General features: G+C 38.8%; 1 protein-coding gene across 1 annotated transcript in view; it reads right to left on the bottom strand.

Annotated features, from left to right (window-relative positions):
- The window catches only part of LOC129724858 (RYamide neuropeptides), a 54,825-nt gene extending 41,578 nt beyond the window's left edge, over positions 1–13,247 (bottom strand). Inside the window, exon 1 of the mRNA XM_055680099.1 lies at positions 12,952–13,247. The gene's annotated coding sequence lies outside the window, so the exon portion shown is untranslated. The remainder of the gene's footprint in view (positions 1–12,951) is intronic.
- Positions 13,248–17,674: the final 4,427 nt, after the last annotated feature.

Consider the following 17,674-nt stretch of genomic DNA (forward strand, 5'->3'; position numbering starts at 1 on the left):
ATATTTTGCCTGTTAAAATATATTAAAAACACCTTTTGAAAATTATGTTCTATTAGAAACATCTCCTGATAATATTGTGGGGTGTCATGCTCATTTGATTATTGATACTTGTGGTATTGTTTGCATGCTTTCAGATACAATTTTTATGTTTATTTGATAGAGATATTTACAATTTCATCTGAATGACTCCTTAGCCTGTCTAAAATACATGATTTACCCTACGATGTCAGTATTGCAAGAATCGAGATAAAAAGGTTAGATAAACTTGGGACGCTCTATTTTTGATAATTTTGAAGGAAGTGTTACTCTAGATTATTGTTTTCGTGCTCTACACCAAATTGCTTCCCTGAAATTAGTTTCTGTACAATTGTGGGTTGGTCTTCGCCAATGGTTTCAAAGCTTGTAGTTTGTGGCAGTGCGTCTGTTGAAGACTACCTGTAGGTCTTTCTCATAAACACCTTTATAAAATTTGCTACTATTCTTCAACTTTTTTCGTAAAACCACTATGGTATTTTTTTTTTTTTTTGTTAGTTGTAATATTTATCCCTTTTTCTAAACTAGTAGAAATAAATCCCAACGAATGATAGGCCCTAACTGCCAGAGGAAATAAATTCTAACAATTAAACTTACACATTTCTGATAGTATTGGGAAGTTACCATTTGTGAATGGCCACACAAAACACTTTCTCTACCCTTTTAACTTGTTCAATGCATTCATTTCAATCAATCCTAGCTCACTGAATATCAATCTAATGGGTGGCTTTTGAAGTTTTATTATTCGATTCTGATGGAGCCCTACATGTAATAAAATATTCTTTCAATAAGCTCAATAACGCAAAGGAATTCATTTTGACTGCAATTGTGGCACCTTTACGACACTGACTTATTTATCGCGAACTAGATAGCCTTGTTTTTTTTCTCATTTTATGTGGATGTTCCACCTTTTGATCCAATGGAAGAAATATACACCACCGATAGTTTTCTAGAGAACAATAAACAGATTGTTCTCTTCACCTAGAGTAGAGGTGGTAAGTTACAACCGCAGGATTTGCTGAAGGATGAAAAACGGGAAAAAATGAATTTGATGGTATTCATAAGCCGCGCATCGTTTCACGAAAGGTCGTTAAGATATCGCAGCAAAATCGCTCAGCATTACACTTACGCTGCCGTTGACTCGCAAAAGGATCATATGCGTCGAACCACTATACCTACATATCGGATGCAAGGAAAATAATGTTAAAATGGCTGTGAAATCATATGAATACATGTAAACGGGGCCAAGTTTATCACGAGACGACACCACCGGTTCCGTTCTCTCTCGATTCGTGCTCGCTCAGTCGTCTTATACTAGGTGTACCTACGGATCAACTGCTGGTGGCGGTGGATAATCGAGTTTCACACCTGTCGAGGCAGCTGTATTATTTACGATTTCGTTAAAACATTGACGAATTTTACGGTGATTGGGCCAATGTTGAATCAGCTGCAGATTTAGGGTTTTACTCATTAAATAAATTCCGTATGGTTTCGAAGGTTTGGCAACGAGTGAGCGCTTCTGATGTTCTCTTCAATTCAAAAAGTCCAGTATAGGTTCACTTACCCACCAATCCAATCAATGTTAGGCGGTGAGTACAGTACAAACGTTAAGAGAATTGTATCAATACCTTATTCTAGATTGAGTTGGGTAAGCGAGTCAAATCCCCGTCAACTGTTGTTAGACTTCTAAACTTTGTGTCAAGACAGATTGTCTAAAAATCAAGTTCTAATATAAACCCAACCCCACCCCACACACACATACCCTAAAGTGGAAAGCTTTTTAGTGTTGGAGCTTCAATATTGTGCATTTACTGAATGTGCGTATTCGGTTCAAATTAATGTTATGTTTTGTTCGGATTAATCCCGTGACTTGGCATCGATTTCGTCTCTCAGAATATAATGAAGTACAATGGAAACGACTTAAAACAGATTGTTTCTGTCGCGGTGGTTCTAGGAATTCATAATTTCAGCAGTAATTATCCTGTTGTTCGTTATGTCATTAGCATGACTGGAAATGATGTCCAAAAATTCTCGTTTCCGGTAACATCTTTTGCTATGATACTTTATTATTGGCTACCTATTAACAGAAAAAGTACATATCTTTCGCTGCAACATTGATAAAACTCGAGCAAACTTCTGAATGTTGTCCTTCACCACAAAGGGGCACGTTCAGCGATCGAAACAATCGCCTTTAAGCATGAGTGACACTTGTTCACAATTTTGAACGTGACAATGTTCTTCAGCGAATGCAAGTCCATCACAGTAGGGTAGCGGAACAGAGCCACTTTATGAAATGTCCGGCCCTTTTAGTAGACAACTTGATGGACGATGTTCGGTTCCCACTAAGCACACAAGAGAGAGAGAGAGAGAGTGCAGCATGCGGTCGGTTTCCCGCGGGAAGGTACGTCGACTATTATGTATGCTGTCGTGAAAGTGTCGGTGATGTTTGCATAAGTATATCATATTTAATCTACGGTTATCAAAACATTCAACATTTTAGAACTGAAATGCGAATTATTCTCTCGCACATGTTAAGACAATTCGTAAAGTAACTCCATGTTAGACATGATTGAAACTTGTCAAATAAATCGACATCCTTTGCACGGTAGAGTGCATTAAACCGGCTAATGGACTATATTCTAATTCAATTTATCGTCCGTCGCAGTTTACTTCCTGTGTGATGACCAGAGCCGGTGTTTATTTTGTATTTACTGGTACCCGATCAGAAGGACGAACCAAAATATATAACAAAAGCTGTTAGTTCGTTGTGAGAAAAACTTGTGTTCACCGTTTCTGAAAGGACAATGAAATAGTCGCTTTTAAGGAGGGTAGAATCTCTTCTCCAAGATGAAATAACAGAGCAAAAATGTATTCTTCGAATGAAAAAAAAATCTTTTGAATGTCTTTCATCTACAATTTTGATACTACAGCTTTTCAATTCAATCAGATGAGTAATTCCAAGCATACTGTGGCATCCGCGGTCCGTTATTTGGCGTGTAATCTATATCTATAACATCAAATGTCTGTGGTTTCGAGTATTGAGAATGTCAATAATTTTCAAACTACTAAGCCGACAATAAAATTTGATGCATAGAGTTTTTATAATGAAGGGTGTCCCACATCAAATCGCATGACGAAAAAAAAAAACACCACAACCCTTGTAAACTTTCAAACAATAAAATATAACCAGTAACTGCAGTAACCCTTCCTTTTGGCATATTTATTTTATTCAACTTCAGTATCATAACTGTAAACTTTCACCTCACGCCTAACTCCACTCATAAGGTTCTGTACAACATCTGGCTGCAGCTTCTTGTGTAGAGAAACCGACTTTTTTCATGTCTTTCTAAGATTGGACCTCCTTGGGATGATCCTTTATAGCTCAGTATTTTTCAATGGGCCTTAGTTCCGGTTGGGTTGTTCACGTCTTTGGCTACGAAAGTGACCTCCTTAGCTTCGTACCACTCCAGAATATAATCTAAATAGTGGCACGAAGCCAAATCCGGCCAGAAGATCGCACGCCATTTATTCCGATTCCCGTTTTTTAGTTTATTTATTTACCCGGCAACTTCGTCCCGCCTATTTTTGTGTTTAATTTTATAATTTTCAACATTCCAAATTCATTGATTTCTTGGGATTTGTTTAAATCGTTTGAAATTATTGGTTTTATCGGAATGACAACATCCTCGTTTTTTGCCTTTAGTGCATCACCGCTATTGGGTGGTATTCAATTATTTTCGTTGTTTTTCAGAAACTGAAAGTGGTCATCTTCGAATTCAAGATGGTGTCCAAGGTCAATGCTTGGCTTCTATACATTATTTCGATTATGGAAATATTCATATAAAGTAGTATCCGGCTGTTTCCCAGAAGTTACCATCTCACAAAGGGTGTCTAAGGTCAATTTTTAGCTTCATGCATCATTCTGGTTTAAGAAACACTCATATTGGGTGGTATTTGGTCACTTTAGGCTATTTTTCAGAAACCGGAAGTCACCATCCTGGATTTTAAAATGGCATTTGAAGACAATATCTGGCACCTGAGCGTCATTCGGGTTTAAGAAACACCCATAATAGGTGTTATTTAGTCATTTTCGGCTGTTTTCCAGAAACCGGAAGTCACCTCATCTTAGAATTCAAAATGGTGTCTGTGGTCGATTCTAGCTCCTGTGTATCATTCTGGTATCGAAGCATCTCATATTGGATGGAAATCGGCCATTTTTGGCTGTTTTTCAGAAAGTGGAAGTCGCCATCTTGGATTTCAAAATGGTGATTGGAGACAACTTCTGGCTTCTTAGCGTCAATCTGGTTAAAGAAACACTCATATTGGGTGGTATTTGGTCATTTTTGGCTATTTTTCAGAAACCGGAAGTCGCCATATGGTATTTCAAAATGACATTTTGTGACAATTTCTGGCCTCTGAGCATCATTCTGGTTGAAGAAACACCCATATTTGGTTGTTTTTGGGTCATTTTCGGCAGTTTTCCAGTCACCAAAAGTTGCCATTTTACAACTCAAAAAGTTGTCTGAGGTCGATTTGTAATTTTAATGCATCATACCCATATTGGGTGGTATTTGGTCGTATCTCGCTGTTTTTCAGAAACCGGAAGTCGCCATCTTGGATTTCAAAATGGTATTCAGAGACAATTTCTGGCCTCTGTGCGTCATTCTGGTTGAAGAAACACCCATATTAGGTGGTATTTGGTCATTTTCGTCTTTTATCCAGTCACCGAAAGTCGCCATCTTACAATTCGAAATATTGTGTGGGGTCGATTTGTGGCTTCAGGGCCTCATAACAATCCCGGAAATACCCATATTTGGTCATTTGTCGCAGTTTTTCAGAAACCGGAAGTCACCAGCATGGATTTCAAAATGGCATTTGGAGACAATTTTTGGCCTCTGAGCGTCATTCTGGTTAAAAAAAACACCCATATTAGGTGGTATTTGGTCATTTTCGGCAGTTTCCCATACACCGGAAGTCGTAATATTACAATTCATAATGTTGTCTGAGGTCGATTCGTGGCTTCAGTGCATCATAACAAACCCGGAAATACCCATATTGGGTGGTATTTGGTCATTTGCCACTGATGTTTAGGAACCGTAGGTCGCCATATTGGATTTCAAAATGGCATTTGGAGACAGTTTCTGGCCTCTGAGTGCCATTCTAATTGAAGTCGCCGACATCCTTGTTACCCCTAAAAATATTCACCTGCCGAATTTGGTTTCATTTATTTGGTTAGTTCTCTAGATGTGCAGAAATTTGTGTTTCATTTGTTTGTAACCCCTCCCTCACATAAGAGGGAGGGGTGTCGAACCATTATAGACATATTTAATACCTCTTAAAACATTTACATGCCCAATTTGGTTCTATTTGGTGGATTGGTTCTCGAGCTGTGCGAAATTTTCTTTTGTAAGGGACCCTCCTTTTTAAAAGATGGAGGGGCGTCAAACTGTTATGGATATATTTGATACCTCTTAAAACATCAACCTGCCCAATTTAGCTCCATTTACTTGGTTAGTTTTCGAGATGTGCATGAATTTGTGTTTTATTTGTATGGGACCCCTCCCTTCCAGAAGAGGGAAGGGTCTCGAACTATCTTAGTCACCCTATATACCCTAAAAGCCCTATACACAAAATTTCACGCCGATCGGTTCAGTAGTTTCCAAGCCTATATGGAACAGACAGACAGACAGACAGAGCTGCATTTTTATATGTATAGATTTAGCATTCCGTCATAATGACATGGCCTGATTAATAAAGTTTCTCCAAGTCACTCGGTTGTTGGATGTCGCTCTCCAATCTCTGGGACACCGTGTACTCCCCGCCAGATCTCCCTCCACCTGGTTTACCCATCTTCCCCATCTGCACCCCTAGCCGTCTTCTTCCTACCGGGTTCGAAGCAACCGTCATCTTCGCGGGGTAGATTTCCGGCATTCTTACAACAAACCCTACCAGTATCCGTTCAGCTTTAGCCATCTTTTACATACTGGATTCGCCGTAGAGTTGCGCGAGTTCATGGTTCATTCTACGCCTCCATATTCCGTTCTCCTGCTCGCTACCAAGGATCGTTCTTAGTACCCGTCGTTCGAGAATTTGGAGCACTCGCATGTCCTCCTCGAGCATTGTCCACGTTTCATGCCCGTAGAGAACAACCGGTATTATATGCGTTTTGTATAGGTTACAAGTCGTACGGGGGCTTAGTCTGTTCGAACGCAATTGCTTGGGGAGCTGATAATAAGCACAACTCTCTCTGATAATCCGCCTTCGGATCTGGTATCATTGTCCTCAGTTCTGGTGAGCCAAGATAAACAAACTCTTCGACTACCTCGAACTCATCGCCGTCGATCGTTAGGCTACTGCCTAGACGATGTCGGTCGGCTTCGGTTCCACCGGTTAGCATACACTTAGTTTTAGACGTATTTATCTGCAATCCAATCCTTCAGAATTTCCAATCCAGAGTCAGGATTTGTTAAAAATCACCCTTTAGTGCAACGTTGAATAGCAGGCGGGAAAAACCATCACTCTTTCAAAGCCCCCTGCGGGATTCAAATGGACCCGACAGTCCACTCGAAATCCGCACACAGCACTGCGTCCCATTCACCGTACCCTTTATCAGTCTAATCAGCTTCCCCCGGAAAACCGTTTTCGTCCATGACCTTCCATAGCTCTTTTCGGTCGATAGTTAGGGATACCATCCGTCCTGGTTTAGCAGGACATGTCCTGATTTTGAGACCCTTTTTTGACGTCCTGATTTATTTTTCACTTTCTGGCATTTGTCCTGATTTTCATAAGATTTTCAATTTTGTAGTGTTATAAAAATATGCAGAATTTTTCCAAATTAATAACTTTTTTGATTCCAGAACACAACGGTCATTACGGTAGGGATACCATTCGTCCTGATTTAGCAGGACATGTCCTGATTTTGAAGTCCTATTTGGGCGTCCTGATTTTTTTTTATATTTTAGCATGTGTCCTGATTTACTTGAGATATTTGACTTTGTTGTGTGGCAATAAGCAGAATTTTGTGCTTAGTATCAAAATGGGAAATAGATGGAACTACATGTAGTGAATATACCCAGAAATTCAAAATAGGTCAGATGCTAATGTCGTACTGACGTGGCTTGTACCACTGAAATTGTTTCAGGAAAAAAATGCTATTTTGGAAAACATACAGGGGGTAGACAAAATGATTGAGACAGGCAAAATTTTGTCAAAATTCAAACGATCAGAACTTCACGAAAAATGAATCAATTTCGACGAAACGGGTCTCATTTTACTGGAAAACTATCCTACTTTCCAAATATTATGTGGGGACTTGATGCGGCCAATGGACACCGGAAATGTTCCGGATTTTAGGAGTGTGTGTCAAAATGTTCATTTTAGCAACGCTTAGAACTTTTTCTGACAGCTAGAAACTAGAATTCATTCCGAGTTCATTGATACCCTGAGGTTGAAAATTCGTCAAGGAACCATCGAGATACGAATTATTCAATTATTAGTGTTGTTTTTGGCAGGTTTTTTTGTTCTGTTGGGTGCATACATATGTATTCCATTGCGGGCAGTTAATAGCTTTGAGAAGTATCTGAGGTCCTAAATCTGTAAATGTACTGGTAAGAGCGGCAAACATAATGAGTGGTAGTGTAGTTTCATATATACAGTGTACGAGGCACCCGACTGGGTGGTAGTTGCGACGTCACAATCATAATTTTATGTTCGGTAAGTTCGTGATGCAACGTCATCACTTTCCATCTCCGGAATTCAAGGAATTGATGTCTGACTAAGCTTGGTGTGGTAAGCGGATTTCCAACAAGCAGTATACTCAACTCTCCGTCACTCGATGTTATGTGTCTCGATAATCTCCTTATCTCGATGAATATCTAGATTATTTGGGCCACTGTACTCATATTTTTTCTAAAATTCACCTCTATAACTCTATACCCTCGCTAGCTCGATGATCCCTGTCCCTTCGAAATCAAGTTAGTAAGAGTTAACTGTAATACCATGGATGTTTACTTGTATGAGTGACACAAGCGATTTCACAAATTTCTACTCATATTTAAATACTTCAATAAAATGGGAACAAATACTGTTTCATTGCATCATTGTTTACTTTTAAAAAATATTTGGCAATGTCATTCGTGCTAACGGAATTTCAACGTGGCCGCATAGTCGGCGCTCGCGGAGCGGGTGCTACAATTGCCGAGACCTGGAAATTGGTTGGAGTGTCGAAAGCCACGGTTTGCAGAGTTATGCGAGAATTCATGAAAGGGAAAACATACCATTGGAGGAAATTCGAAGACTGTACGAATCGATCCCTAGGAGGATTCAAACGGTCCTTGCAGCTAATTGTGGACCTCATCCGTACTAATAAATAAAGTACAGTAATTTGAGATAGCTCTTTTGCATATCCGAAACACTTAACACATCCATTCCTTTTTTCAGAAGTGGTTTTTATGGCATACTACTTGTACAGAGTGGTGTTTATTATTTCCGAAAATCCTTCTTCCACAAAAATGGTAACATCTCGATGGTTCCTTGACGGATTTTCAACCTTTGGGTACCAATAAACTCGGGATGAATTCTAGTTTATTGGCAACATATAAACCTACAAGAAACTAGCTGTCATAAAAACTTCTAAACGTTGCAAAAATGAACATTTTGACACACACTCCTGAAATCCGGAACATTTCCGGTGTCCATTGGCCGCATCAAGTCCTCACATAATATTTGGAAAGTAGAATAGTTTTCCAGTAAAATGAAATCTGTTTCGTCAAAACTGTTTCGTTTTTCGTAAAGTTCTGACCTGTTGGAAGTTGACAAAATTTTGCCTGTCTCAATCATTTTGTCTAACCCCTGTATTTCCATATACGACACGATATTGTCATCCAATTTCAATATAGGTAATTTGTGATAATACTACAAGTTATACATCCCTAGGGTTGTATGAAATGGTGACGTGGGACACGTCAACCGTATCAATCAACAATTTTTTTGTTTTTTGCTTGTCAATTTTTTTCATTTACCTACGAAGACTGCTAATATACATACGTTTATTATGGTAAAGCTTTGAATAATAATATATCATCTAACAATTTTGAAATGTAAAAAGAGATTCTGATGAATCTTAGTAAATAAACCAAAAATTCACAAGCATTCGCAGACTCTCACTCTCCTCTAAATGTGTATATGTGGAATTTACTCTTTCGATACTATCCGGTCACGATTATTTAGTGAATATCGAAGATAAAATTGAATAAACATCCGTTGCAAAAATTTACAATTCTTGTTGAATAATTTATGGTAATCATATTTATGAGATAAACTTCCAATCACCATCAACAGCAGCATTGCAGTTTTTCCTCGATTGCACACGAATAGAAATGTTCGAACAAAAGTGTACCATTGCAATACAAATAGTACCGCTGCATTATGAATTGATTTGTACCGCTGAAATGTACGAATAAAAGAGTACCGCTGCAATCATAGACGACGAGAGACCTGCGGTTCTTTACTCCACTTGTACTGGTACTGCTTTTACCGGCATGTTTTCTTCAAGACATCAGTTTTTATTAGGTTCTGAAAGCAGGTTTAAAAATTGTTCAAGAATGAGGATTGTTTCAAACTTTTCGGAAAACTTTTACCTTCGAGACATCATATTAGTCTAAGCTCACGGAAGCAGAAATAAATTGACCTATTGGGACGGGGAGACTCTGTCAATTTTTTTTCGATATTGATACAGAGAATATCACAGGGAACGGATGGTGTCCATTCACGTCGTCTGTGCTAGGAATGCTCGCATGTAATTGGTTCATTGTTCGCGTAATTTTCTCTGTAACTTTTTATCAATTTTCACCGTTGAGCAGTGAAATAATAATGATAACTAGCGTATTATAAAATTGTTACACATTTTATCTATCCAACAACATATTGGTTATTGTTATCCATCATGTGGTTATGCTGTTATTAACGTTTGAAATCTGACGCAACATTTGCTAGTTTCATTTCCAATTTTACAGAATGCATCCCAGAATAGTAAACAAAGACGTAGTCCCACGTAAAAACCACGTCAAATTTCTCAACTGCATCCATACGTTGTGAATGCTGGCAGTACATAACTTAGTATCACATTTGAGCTTGACCATGGCTGATAGTAAAACTATAAATGCCATTTACAAAAACAACGTCAGCTTAATGGTGCTATTTATGTAAATCAACATCAACAGAATTTAATAATATTGGCAAAATGCTAAAAAAAAACACTCAACAAAGACTTCTTAGGTTTAGTAGTTTGCATTGCTGGATCAGAAGCTTTGGGCGCCTTTTGCATATCGCCTATAGGCTTGGTTGGGCAAAAAAGGTAAATAAAATTTTCATTTAGTTATTATTTTAGCATTTTAGTAAAATGGAATTATATATTGAATTTAAATTTAGATAAAAGTTTTGTAGTAGAATTAAATGGAAACATTGCCTATTCTCAATATTTAAAAACAAGTTACATCGATCAGTTCAACAGCACCAAACAGCGAATTCAAAAAGATTTTTTTGTTAAATTTGATCTACATGTCGACAAACCGCCCGCTATCTTCGCCAATAGCAATGAAGTAAGACGTTTTTTTTTTCAAGGCAAAGTTTCTTCGAAAATAACAGGAGTCGATTTGAATTTGAACCTGCGATTTCGAACGCTGCTAACAGCGATTTCGAGTGGTGACAAAATTGGTGCATCAAAATTGAATTCCTACGCTACAGAAACCGCTCATTATTATGTAAAATTGTATAGATGGTATCGCATGCCCACAACTGTACACAAATTATCAATAATCGTTCAGTCTTCGATTCCCATTGGCAGACTTTCAGGAGAATCCCAAGAAATCATGAATAAGGAAATTCGGAAAACTCGAGAAAATAAGTTAGTAGTTTCAAGTTTTACACACAACAAGCCTAAATCGAGAAGCGCTTTCCGCAAAAGAGATGTAAAATTTATTAATTTCCAGTGATTATGATACTGACGATGACGAGTAAAATGTGAAAACCTAATACATAACCGTTGGTTTGAAAAATAAATATTCAAGTACATAAATGTAATATAATTGTTTGTGTTCTTTTACCATGTTCCCACATCTGAAAGTAAGCCATTGACTCTATTTTAGAAAAGTTGAATGAAACTACTTTCTACTTCTGTAAAGCATAGCGAATTTCACAAATCACCATGCGCCTTCATTCAAGCTATTGATTTTCAATTAAAATTTTTGTTCAACGGACGGGGCAGAAAAGGGCGAAACCCATTCACATTTTTTTGAAACATTTTCCAAATGTTATTAAGAATCATAAAAAACATTCAACACGAAAAACAAGTTTTATCACTTTTTCTTCAAAATGCAACCTATCCGGTTGAATTCGAATAAGAATTAAATGAGTATTTACTAGTTAAATTATACTCCAATATGTGATTTCTGAGCGAAAAAATCATTGAAATAACATGACTCAACAACGTTTAAAGTGCTCTTAAAAAATCAAAATTGATTTAATTGTCTTGTAATTTAAAAAGAGGTTTGTTAACACGATAGAACTAAAAATAATATAAAATATCAATAATTAGAACTTAAGTTTAGTCCGGCTTCCGGCCACTGTGCGTCGGTACGTATTAATTAGGTTATACTGGCTCACGCTGTGTTCCACATCTCATTCCGGGAATTGATAAATATTTGATTGCCAACCGGAAAAGTTCAAGTAAACGTCCGCAATTCGAATATTAAAATTCTAGTGGCTTCACACTGTCGGGTGCTTCTAAAATCAATTCAGCTTGTACCTTCGATTTTATTGCTGCACACTCTGTAATTCCATCATGCAGGTCATCAATCGTCAAAACCTACGCTAAAAGTGGATCTATTTCAATCCAGGCCAACAAAATCGAATGATTAACCTGGAATGTTGCAGTTTTTCAATGATTCCGCGGCATTTCGTGCGTTTTTTCAATTCAGCGGCCAATACTAAATTTCAGTCTCAGTCTTGAGTCCGAAAAATTACTCCATCTGTAGAAAGTACTCAGTTTGCTTAGCCTAAAACGTGTGCAAAGTTTCATTCATAGTCCCTTGAACTTATATAACTTGTTTATTTACTTGTAAATGTTATGAGACGTTGCAAAATCCGGTACCTTACATATATGATTGTTTTTGCGCAAAATATCATGATCTAGAAATTACAAAAAATAACGAGAGCAATTAACTCTTGCTATGCGATATTCGGCAAAAAACAACACCTTCAAATTTCGGCGAAAAGCATGGTGGCTTTTTCTTCGTTTTTCTGGGCAATTTATGACTATAAACAACTTACTTTCAGGTACAATTATCGATTTGCGGGACACAAATAAATACTCAGAACTTGAGTTTGTGCTCTTCAAAACGATTTTGAGTAGCTTAAGCTTTGTGGTCTATTTTTTATACAAATTCCTTCGAACAAGAGCAAGTAGCGCGGATAAGCGATCGGTTCTTTGAAACCGAGTCTAAACTTTCACTAATTTGCATTTGTATCTCTTGCTGCGTTCGTGGAATAAATCTTGAATGTTTGCAAGGGTTTCTCCCAAACACAGGCAAGAGGCGTCATCCTGCTACGAAAGTCTGTCCTCACAATACGGCAAATACCGCCGCCAGAGCCTGGCGGTTTGTCCGATATAACACATGTTATTCACTTTCATTCTTGCTCAATGAAGTTGCCGGCATTCTTGCACGCAATATTTAATTACGAACATGCATTTTCCCGCTAATTAGTTCTGCTGAAAGTAGTTCATTCCGCTAGAGAAATCGAATGACTAACGGTTTTCCTGTTACGTCCTTTGTGTCGCAAGATTCTATTGATAGTGTTCGAATTCACGATTCATCCTGAAACAATTAACCGCGACAAATTGAGTAGTTTCCTGTGACCTACCTGTTGATCTGGACGTCGCTTTCTAATTTTCCCTTTCTATGTAACTAATTAAATTTATTCTTTTTTCACAAATTTTCAATCTAGCGCAAAAACGCAGTTTCGCACTTCACTTAAAAAGAATCATACCAAGTCACTTGCTGCAACATCTGTATTTTGTTTTAGTTTTTCCTTCTACCTACTGTTCACTGGTGGTAAACCCAGGATCACTTTCACTTCACTGGGAGGAATCTCCGTCTAGGCTCTTCCTGATATCGAACACCGGCTGTTGTTCCTTCGATACTGTGGTTCACCATAGCAATGGGTATTGCTTTTATAGAAGTCGACAGCACCCGAGCCGACTCGTTCCTAAGCCCACAACCTGTTGCGAGGAATTGCTACACCACCATAATGGCAGTGGCGAACAAGCGGGAGAACACCCAGTGATGATGTTGCGTGGGGGTGGGCTGGCGTGTGCCGATGTTGTGTAGCATCACGTCGAGTGCCGGCTGCTACACCACCAATGTGGAATATAGATTTAAGTGTAGGGTTATTGCGCTTGAAAATTGACACCGATAATCAAGTGGTTTTAAGTTAATTTAGAAGTACATTGAGTCAATTTGGGAGTAAATCGAATTAAAATAAGTTATATTTCAGATTATATATTTTTTGTATAGAATTACTGAGAATATTTGACATTTTTATTGCCTTGATTCTAAGGTGCAGAGTCTCGCGATTTTGGGCCGGTCTTTGAAACCGATTCGAAACGAACTTAACTAGTGATAAAATATAAATAGACATAATGAGTAAAATAATTTCAAAGTAAACAGTATTTGAAAACGTTTAAAACGAGCTGCATGGTTTGATCCATTTCATCTTGAGCGGAAGACATAAAAAAATTATGTCTCTTTCAATAAGATGATCCCGGAACGCATAATCACCACGAGAACTCGATACACCCTTGCGAAGGGAAATGTGAACAGAAACGAAAGAGATAAAAATCATCGTCGTTAAACAGGAAACAACTCATCCATTAGGGTTCGATTTTCCAGCATATGTATGTATATAGACGTCCACATTTTGTCTTTTCGATGTGACGGAAGGTGAAAATTGGTGGGGAATCAACTAATTACAGTTCAGCAAGAACACAAAAAAACAACCTGCTCGGGTTACTGATTTGGCCGGCTGAAGTGATTTTTGCCGGTCTGTAACTGATTAGATTAACGCAGACAGTGCATGTTAACCATTTTATCAATTTGCAGTAGTTCAAATATTGTAAGTGATTTCGTGCTACGTTCATTTCCGAGCAGGTGATAACATTTAACATGTTTTCATTATTTCCCACCCACCCGAGATATTTGCATTCGCAATTCATCAGCGACAAAATCTACGCTGCTTTCACTGATACAACAGACCGCAGTATGCCCGTACCTGTAACCCGTACCGCCTGTCTCTCAGTTTACGTTGCGGTTGATGATATGCACTGTATCCGGCAAAAATGATCAACGTGGGAAAACATCATTCCACCGGGGATTTAGAGTAAAATTCGTAGACGCGGAAAGATGGCTTTCGGGTGGTCACAATGATAAGAGACACGGAAGCAACAGCTGGTCGTGCAAACGCGTGCTGCCACTTTATCGGGTCATGCTGCCGCGGGACACGGTTGTGTAAATACATTTTATGTCACACGCGAAAACCCCACTCGTGACATCTACATGTTGTTGATCATCTTTTTGCACACGGTAGGAAGGATGCTCGCTACAACGCATAACCGCGTGCTCCACGAAGAAGTACTTTTGATTTAATTCCAATGCTTGAAATAACTATGTACACACTTAAAACTGGATCTCGAGCTCGGCAAAAAAACATCCGAGTTCACTCGGCAACTTTGGATTCAACCGGTATTTCAGCAAAAAAATGCCGGTTGCCGACAGTTGTCAGATCATTTTGCCGAGACTTCGTCCAAAAAACTAAGCTTGACGTATCTCGTCTCTATTTTTTGCCGAATTTATCGTTAAACACTGTTGATGCCGAAGTCAGCAAAAACATTACTGGTATCTCGGCACAAATTTTCCTCGTTGCCGTGTTTCGGCAATACAGCTGTCATTCTCATGAACGAGTTGCCGCCATTTTTCTTAGTGAAAATTTATGCGTGTTACGGGTGAGCAAACAGGAATCGGATACAAGTTTGGCTAACATTTGTGCAAATTACAAGTATTTACAATCCGGTAGCCGAAAAAAATGTAGTACAGTTTGGGGGGAAGTGGCTGGAACTCAAAAAGTGTAGTTTCAAATCGTGTGAATACAATATTGTATTTGTTTTAGGGATAGGCATTAGACGTAATTTTAGATTAGATGTTTAGCTCAATGCCCTACTGGCAAGCAAGATAAAGATAAGTATTCAAGATTTAGTATAAATAAATTTCTTTACTTACTAAAACTCATCGAGCTTATAATTTATCTTTTGAAAGAACTTTGCTTACCTGATTCATAGCAAAACTATTTTCTGCGATTGGATTCCACTGAAAAAAAACGGCTCTTTACTGTGCCGAACATTCAGCTTATATAACCGAAAGGTCGTTGGACTGGTTTGCCGCTTCTTGGCTGGATTTGCCGAGAGTACAGTCAACTGTGTACCGCGATTCTCGGCATAAAATGACATCTGTCAAATATTGGTTTTCCGAGATTCTCGGCAAAAGAGATTCAGCCGAGATGGTTGCCGAGCACTCGGCTGTCCAAATCTCGGCACAAACAATGCCGAGATTCGGCGAAATTTTTTAAGTGTGTAGATCGCTAGGTCTGCTAATCGTCTATCACTTTATACCTAATAGGGTGTCCCAAAAAAAAATCGATATTGAAAAAGTCAAGGTGCTCAGCCCTAAATTGAAAGATAAAGTTATTTGTAGCATTTTTGTAGAACATTTCCACTTTCTAAAAAATTGATTTCAGGTTGCCCAAACGTGATTTATGAAAAAATTATATTTTTAAACTACAAACCCCTTCTTTTGCACTTTTTTCAATTCTGTTCGATTTCTAAATTTTTCCATATAAATTTTTAATTTTTGTGGGGTTGTTTTTGAATATTTTTCATGGTTTGGTTCAGCATTGCACTCAGTTTTTTGACTCCCAGAGCCCATTAAACATCACAAAAAAAAAATATTTTTCTAATAATTTTCAGATAAAACCCTTCAAAACACATATAAACAAGAACAAGAACTGAAATTATTACTGTAAAGCAGTACTCCAGTATAGAGCGACATAATGCGCTCAATCATTGTATTAATGATTTAAGGCAGTAGATCTTTGTAAAGGTCTTTAGCGATCCTGAAGGTGAATCCCCAGAGCTCTAGAGGCTTTGTCGGCAGTAAACGAAATGTGAGGCTTGAAAGTGAGCTGGGAATCCAAAATTACCCCCAAGTCTTTAACTTGGTTTACGCGCTCGATTTCGTATTTGTAATGTATAGTCTGTTTTTTTTCGCGAAAATGATATAATCGAGCATTTGGATGGATTAACATCCATACGGTTAAGATGGCACCAATCGGCAAATCTAGCTGACGTTGAAGAAAGGGACAGTCTTCAATTGTGTGAACTTGAAGATAGAGTTTGAGGTCATCCGCGTAAGACAACCGTGGTCCTTTAATAACTAGGTTCACGTGATTAAAATAGAGCAGGAAGATAAGCGGTCCTAAGTTACTTCCCTAATAGCAACGGTTAGACGGCGGCCGGTAAGGTATGATTGAAACCATAGGGGAAGAATTTCTCCATCGGTACTAACATAAACAGCATCAGGTTTGTTCACAAAAGTTTAAAAATCTTTAATAGAATTCAAAATTTGAAATTAATTTCAGTTCGACGGAATAGAAAAATAGGCTGTAAAATCTGTATTTTTGGCAATATTCTGTAATTCTGCAATACAGATTCTGTATTGCTTTTTTAGTTCAAAAATCTGTAAAATACAGAAAAATCTGTATATGTGGCTTCCCTGGGTAGGATAGTATCCAGCGTGAACCTGCCTTTCCGAAAACCGAAATGGTAACTTGCCAGATCGTTTACACCCTCCGTGTACCTCACCAGTCTTTTGAGGATAATCCTCTCAAGCACCTTGCCCGCAGTGTCCAGCAGGCAGATAGGCCTGTATGCCGATGGGTCCCCTGGCGGTTTCACAGTTTGCGGTAGTAAGACCCATCTCTACCACTTCCACATCTCTGGGAAGATGCAGTCATCCAGGCACCTTTGCATGACTGCCCGTAACAGCTCGGAGGCCGTTTTTATCATCAGCCTGATTCCCAGATGATGGATTTCATCCGGTCCCGGTGCCTTCCTCACCTTTAGGGAGTTGGCGATCACGATGAGTTCCTAATTCGAAACCCTTTCCTCTCCCTCGATCTCGAAACGGCTGTCGTCGCTCACGGAATGGATGCTCGGCAGGTTGGTCGACCTTGTCTGTGTCTGAGATACTGGAACGTCGGACGTGAGACTCGACTGCAGGAGGTCAAGGACTGGGCTCGTGGCGCGGAAAAAGACCCCCGATGATACGCTCCAGCATCGCTGGTGATCGTTTCGCCAGCGCGTCTTTAGTCTTGGCCATTACGATCCTGTAAGCATTACCCCACGGGTTTGAATTGGCACTCGCGCATAGCCTTTCGAAGCAGGCTCTCTTGCTTGTCTTTATCGCACACTTTAGCATCGATCTTGCAGAAACGAATGTTGCACGGCGCTCTGTTTTCTATTCTTCGTATCGCGCAC

The sequence above is a fragment of the Wyeomyia smithii genome, chromosome 2, assembly GCF_029784165.1.
Source record: "Wyeomyia smithii strain HCP4-BCI-WySm-NY-G18 chromosome 2, ASM2978416v1, whole genome shotgun sequence".
Taxonomy (NCBI): domain Eukaryota; kingdom Metazoa; phylum Arthropoda; class Insecta; order Diptera; family Culicidae; genus Wyeomyia; species Wyeomyia smithii.